Source organism: Myotis davidii, unplaced genomic scaffold, assembly GCF_000327345.1.
Source record: "Myotis davidii unplaced genomic scaffold, ASM32734v1 scaffold436, whole genome shotgun sequence".
Taxonomy (NCBI): Eukaryota; Metazoa; Chordata; class Mammalia; order Chiroptera; family Vespertilionidae; genus Myotis; species Myotis davidii.
Window position 1 is genome coordinate 1,849,184 of NW_006292604.1, and position 7,458 is coordinate 1,856,641.

Here is a 7,458-nt window from a genome sequence, read left to right on the forward strand (position 1 = left end):
TTGCTTCTTCGTATTTCAAATCTTTGACTTGATTCTTGCGATCCTCTAGTCTGCTGTTGGAATTCTGTATACTATTCTTTATTTCAGACAGTGTATGCTTAATTTATAGTTGGTCCTTGTTCATCTCCTCGAGGGTCTCACTAGATTTCTTGAGAGTCTCACTAAATTTATCAGCAGTTTCTAGAAAAATCTTGAAAAACCTTATGTTTGGTTTGGAACTTTATATCCTGTAGTTTGCTTTCTTCCATTTCTGTCATTTGTGTCCTTTGTCTTTGTCTCTGCATTTTTTATGCTTCCCTGTGTTGATAGAGTGGCTTTCTGTGCTAGGTGTCCTATAGGGCCCAGTGGCTCAGCCTCCACAATTACCTGAGGTAGACACTCTTGGTGTACCCCTTTGTGGGCTTTGTGCACAGTCTTGGGAGGAATTGACCTCCAGGCCAATTGGCTGTGAGAATCAGCTGTGTCTACAGTGGGAGAACTTCTGTGCTGGAGACACCCTTCTGGGGCCAGACTTGCTTTACTAGGTCTTTAGTGCTCACTGAGTCTGCCCCCTGAGTGTGTCCCTTATGGATCTGAGGAGTTGTAATCTGGATGGTCCCACTCTGACCACTGGGTACACTGGCTCTTGGATCTCTAAGGAGGTGCTAATTTAGGCTCTGCCTGAGGCTACCCAGCAGGAGCTGTGGAGAGATCTGCAGATTCCTCTTTGTTTGGGGTTTGGAGGTGCCCAGATGAGGCCCAGCTGTGAAGCAATGCAAGCTGCTGTGGGGCCTTGGGCCTTCTTTTGGAAGTTCTGGCTCTCTCTCCTGTTCACATTCTTGAATTGACAGAACATGGATAGTTTTCCCTCACCTTGGCAAACTGGAAGGTTTAAAGTGTTTTAGTCTCTTCACATAGAAGATCTGCCTTATGCTTTCCTTATTTTTCTCTCATCCTTGTGACTAAATGCCAAATTTCTGGTATAAACCCTGTGGCTTAATGGACAACAATAGTATGATGTAGTTAAAAACAAGCTTTAAGTCAAAACAGAACTAGGTTTAAATCCTGGCTCAGGTTCTTTAGGCAAGATGCTAAGAATTTCTTGTTCATATAGTTGTTGGAAGAATTAAGTCACATGGCATATGAAGTGATTACCACAAGCATTAACTATAAAAATTCACTATAAATAGTAAGCATTCACTATATTTTTACAAAAGGATGTTTTTACTGTTTGTCAATATTCTAGTTGATTATTTTTACTTGCCTACTGCAGTATATTGGGCCACCATATTCAGGAAATGTATAGTTTATAATCTTTTCCTAGATACCAACAACTCAACATTTGAATTCTCCCCTAGTATTTTACTTAACATGTGCTAGTATGTACACTATTTTGCCTTTTCAAGAGGAAACCACCTGTGATTCTGCCATTCTCCGTCAACATTTTGAGATTCATGGAAACTTAGTAGTGTTAGTGAACTTGGCAGATTTGTCACTGCTGTTTAAAATTATTGAGGATGTGAAATAAAGCCAGTTCCAGTGTCCCTCCTTTTATCCACACAGTAGTTACTGAATGCCTACTACCTCCAAGAACTATGTTTCATATTGGGGATATATGACATACAGTATGTAGTCTTTGCTCTCACATTTTTCATAGGCTGGTAAAGGAGACAGACAAATCAAGAAATGAATGCAACAGCAATATGTAACTCCCTAGCAGTCATACACATTTCTGTTTGTTCACTGAAGTTTGGAAAGATAAAGGCAAGTTCCCTAGGCAGACAAAAGATACTATGTGCCTGAAAGCACAGACAGGAAATGAGATCGTATATTCAGGGATTTTATGTGAAGTAGTGTGAATAGAATCTGGGAAAGAGGCTGGGGCTCAGAGTAAAGAGAGATGCTTAGATGATTTACTTACTAAAAGGCTAGATTTGGCTTTGTGTAAGCAAAGGACAGTTATTGGAGACTTAGGGAAGAATGAGAGAATTGTGCTACTAATGCGAAGGGGGAGACGCAGAGCACGATTGGAGGTGCCAAGACTAATTAGGAGTCTCAAGTTGAGCTAATTAATAGTTACCAGTATATGCCAGGCGTAGTATTTTGCATCTGTTAGCTCACTTAATCCTTAAAAAAACCCACATGAAATAAGTAGCGCTCCCATTTAACAGAACACTTAAGGATGATAATTTGCCTATGGTCACACAACTTGTAAATGATAAAATTCTGCATTCAAGCCAGGTGTGTCTAACTCCAGGGTGCTTACTTCTGATCAATATAACCTGCAGAAGTAAGGACAACAACAGTTAAGTATGGAGAAGAGATCAAGATATACACAAAATACTAAGAAGCTGTTACCAACATCAGCTGACTGTTGGAAGAAAGTGGGTAGTGAATGGAGAAGGAAAAGTTAATGATGTCCAGAGTTTTGACAAAGCCCTGTTGTCTTTGTTTGACTATCTTTTTTATTGATTTCAGAGAGGAAGGGAGAGGGAGAGAAAAACATCAGTGATAGTGATGAGAGAAAACCATCACTTGGCCGCCTCCTGCACACTCCACACTGGGGATCAAGGCCATATCCCAGGCATGTGCCCCAACTAAGAATTGAACCTTGACCTCCTGGTTTATACGTCGATGCTCAACCACTGAGCAACACTGGCCAGGCTGTTTTGTTTGTTTTGTTTTTGTTTTTTAAATATATTTTATTGATTTTTTTACATAAAGGAAGGGAGAGAGATAGAGAGTTAGAAACATCAATGAGAGAGAAACACCGATCAGCTGCCTCCTGCACATCTCCCACTGGGGATGTGCCCGCAACCCAGGTACATGCCCTTGACCAGAATCGAACCTGGGACCTTTCAGTCCGCAGGCCGACGCTCTATCCACTGAGCCAAACCGGTTTCGGCTGTTTGTTTGTTTGTTTGTTTTTACATTCTTATTGATTTGAGAGAAACATCTCAAGTGGCTGCCCCTGCATGTCTCCTACTGGGGATCAACCCAAAACCAGGGCATGCGCCCTGACCAAGAATCAAACCAGCAAATTCTTGGTGCTTGGAATGACACCCAACCAGCTGAGCCACACTGGGTAAAACTGCTTTTGACAGTATCATTAAACTACCGTAAGAAGTGGGAAGATGCCCTAGCTGGCTTGGCTCAATGGATAGAGCATTGGCCTGTGACTGGACTGAAGGGTTGTGGGTTCGATTCTGGTCAAGGGCATATGCCTGGGTTGCAGGCTTGATCCCCAGTAGGGGCGTGTAGGAGGCAGCCAATCAATGATTCTCATCATTGATGTTTCTATCTCTCCCTCTCTGAATCAATTTTTAAAAAGTGGGAAGAAGAAATTGAGGGGGGGAAGTGAGGTCCTTTTCAGACATAAATTTTAGATGTGTATGGGCCATGTAAAAGTCCCAGTAAGATGTGTAGTTGACAGCTAGATATGGGTGTGAAGCCTAGAACACAGGTGATTGAAGAGTGAGTTGTGAGTGGTGTGTGTGGTCTGGACAAGACTGCTCAAAGAGGATGAGCAAAGATGACACAATTAGCCCTAGCTGGTTTGGCTCAGTGGATAGAGCGTTGGCCTGCGGACCAAAGGGTCAATTCCCCTCAAGGGCCCAATCCTCAGTAGGGGTCATGCAGGAGGCAGCCAATCAATGATTCTCTCTCATCATTGATGTTTCTATCTCTTCCTCTCTCTTCCTCTGTGAAGTCAATAAAAATATATTTTAAAAAAGATAAAAAAGATGACACAATTACCAACAGAAGCAGGTACAACGAAAATAATTTTATGGTTGGGTCACAACATGAGGAACTATATTTAAAGGGCCAGAAGGTTGAAAACCACTGAGGTAGGGGAAGAGAGGCTAGTAAGAGACCAAGAAATAGCAAAAAAGTAGTAGATGGTAACAGTATTAAGGAATCAAAGTTTGTTTTTTTAATATATCTTTATTGATTTTAGAGTGGAAGGGGGAGAGAGAGAGAGAGAGAGAAACATCAGTGATGAGAATCACTGATTGGCTGCCTCCTGCACCCCACCCACCTCCCACCAAGGGATTGAGCCCACGTGCCCTGACTGGTAATTGAAGCGTGACCGCCTGGTTCATAGGTCCATGCTCAACCACCAAGCCACATCAGCCAGGCCAAAGTGCTTTTTTAAAAATCTTTTTATTGAAAGTATTACATATTTCCCCTTTTTTTCTCCCATTGATCTTTATAGCCCATCCCCATCCCAAGCCTCCATCATCCTATTGTCTGTGACTATATATGCATACAAATTCTTTGGTTGACCTCTACCCACCTCTGCCTTCCCTCTGAGATTTGCTTCTGTTCCATGCTTCTATGTCTCTGGATCTAATTTGTTCAACAGTTTATTTTATTCATTAGATTCCACATATAAGAACACATGACATGTTTTTCTCTGACTGGCTTATTTCGCTTAGCATAATACTCTCCAGGTCCCTCCGTGCTGTCTCCAAGGGTAAGATATACTTCTTTTTAACTGCTGCATAGTATTCCATGGAGCAAATTTGCTACAGCTTTCTTGTCCACTCATCTACTGATGAGCACTTGGGCTGTTTCCAGATCTTAGCTATTGTAAATTGTGCTTCTATGACTATAGGAGTGCATACATTCTTCTGATTGGTGTTTCAGGTTTCTTAGGATATATTCCTAAAAGTGGGATCAATAGCAGGTCCATATTTAATTATTTAAGGAATCTCCATACTGTTTTCCATAATGGCTTGGATTGTTTGTCTTTCGTTAGGTTGTATGAGTTCCTTATATATTTTGGATATTAACCCTTTATCAGATGTATTATTGCCAAATATGTTCTCCCATACTGTGGGCTCCCTTTTCAGTTTGATGGTGGTTTCTTTTGCTGTGCAGAAGCTTTTTATTTTGGCATAAACCCATTTGTTTATTTTCTCTTTGTTTTCCTTGCCCTAGGAGATATATCTGTAAACATACTGCTATGAGAGATATCTGAGATTTTGCTGCCTATGGTTTCTTCTAGGATTTTTATGGTTTCATGTCTTACATTTAAGTTTCTTTTAAGTCTCTAACCATTTTGAGTTTATTCTTGTGTATGGTGTAAGTTGGTGGTCTAGTTTCATTTTCTTGCATGTATCTGTCCAATTTTCCCAACACAATTTATTGAAGAGACTGTCTTGACTCCATTGTATGCTTTTGCCTCCTTTGTCAAATATTAATTGATCATAATGGCTTGGGTTGATTTCTGGGGTCTCTTCTGTTCCTCAAAGATCTCTAGGGTCAAACTCAAGATACCACCTATTTGGTAACATTTTACAAGTATGAATATCAAATATTGGCAATGATATTGAAAACATAGGAACTTTCACACCCTGGGAGTAAAACTGATTGTCATTATAAGGGTACTTGGCAATATTCTTTTACTTTTTCATGTGTCTTGGCCATCTGTATTAACTAAGGCCATCTTAATTAAATGTGCGTATCTTATGAACCAGCAAGTTCACCCTGTAAACATTCCTATACTTTTGCCAGAGAGATGTGTCAGAATGTTCATCACAGTATTGTTTATAGTAATGAAATTTGAAAATAAAAGGTAACATGAAAATAAATTGTGCCATATTCATTTAATGGAGTGCTGTACAGCTAAAACGAATAAGCTGGCAACAAGTGAATTGAGGATTACCCTCCAAAACAGTGGTGAGCCAAAAAAAAAAAGTTAGATGGCATCATATTGTATAGCTTGTATATAAATTTTTGAAAAATTTAAAACAATACTAAGTATGGTTTATGGATATATTCACGTAAAGTAAAAGTTTAAAAAACAGACTTGGGAGTTTTAAACAAAATTCAGGGCAGTAGTTCTGTTCAGAGAAGGGAGAAGCATGTAGTTGGCCTATAATTTTTATTTCTTTTTAAAAAAATACATTTCTTTATTGATTTCAGAGAGGAAGGGAGGAGAGAGAGAAACATCAATGAGTAGAATCATCCATCGGCTGCCTCCTGCACGCCCCCTACTGGGGATTGAGCCCACAACCCAGGCAGGTGCCCTTGGCCGGAATCGAACCTGGGACCCTTCAGTCTGCAGGCTGACGCTCCATCCAGACGCTCCATCCACTGAGCCAAGCCGGCTAGGGCTAATTTTTATTTCTTAAAAAGCATGGTTGAGGTAAATGCAGCAAAGGTTAAGAAGATTTGGTGTTTTTGTTAATTTTGAGTTTATACGGGATGCTTTTAAAAAAGTAAAACAATTTTTTTTTTAAATTTTCCATTGAAAAGTAGGTGGACAAAAATACTAAATACTAATTCACTCAGAAACTACAATTGAAACAAGAGCTACTTATTTTTTCATACTCTCCCAAAAGGTCAAGGGCACTTTTACTGATTTATCGAGAATGAGAAGATACAAAGCAGGAGGAAGAGTACCAGGAAGTGTAATAAGTTTTCAGGAGGAAAAGAGGTTCCGATAATATCTAAAACATTCTCTACGCCTTATAATTTTCATCGTGCTCATATGTAGGTATTATTTCCCTTCTTTACAGATGAAGATATGTGTCTTGGAGTCATAAACGACTTGCTAGCGTTTATTGGATTTTGAATTAGGAAGCCCTTCATCAAATTAGTGGCAGAGAGCCAGGCCAAAGTACCCGTGTGAACCTTTCCCCGTTTTCATGGTCAGAACTGTGGATATTAGAGCAGGAACTTGAACCCAGGTTTTTCTTTTCAAGGCAAACTAAATGCTTTGTTCCTGGATCCCATTATTCTGCCTGGAGAGCTATTACTGAAGTTAAATGCCTTGTGCTATTTACCACTTCCTTAGAAGAAAAAATTGTTGAAATGGCACTTTCTAAACGATGTGTTTTTTACATTACTTGTCTATCCTTTCTAAATTATTCAACATACTTTATGCTGACCCTGCTGTATGTCTCAAATCTATCTTTTTTTCTCCCCATGACCTCCTGTTAATGCTGGCATTTGGACTTCCTTTTACACTGGGGAAGTGGATCTTTAAGATGGTGAAGTATCTAAGAGCATTTACCAGTTCTATGAGTTACAAACTACCATCTCCATATCCCTGAAGGGAAAGACAGTGCCCTGCAAGACACACCACTCCGGACGGAGAAGAGCCAGCTGGGAAGCGGCCACGATGCATATGTGACAGGCGTACTGATTACTGCCCGGCCATCTTGCTAAAGTGGTATAATTAGGAACCAAGACAACAGGGTCTCTCTCTCCTTAGCTTTCACCCCAACTACAATGTTATAAGCTTCAGGCCACAGAGTGAGGACTGAGTAACATGAGGGACAATAGCACCATGACTGAGAACAATTATAAATTTGCAAACACTAATGTTTATTAGGCTTTTAACTGTGAAATTTAAAAATGAGCAAGACAAGATTTACCCACTTTATTTTTTTAAAATATATTTTCATTGATTTTTTACAGAGAGGAAGAGAGAGGGATAGAATCAGAAACATCGACGAGAAACATCTT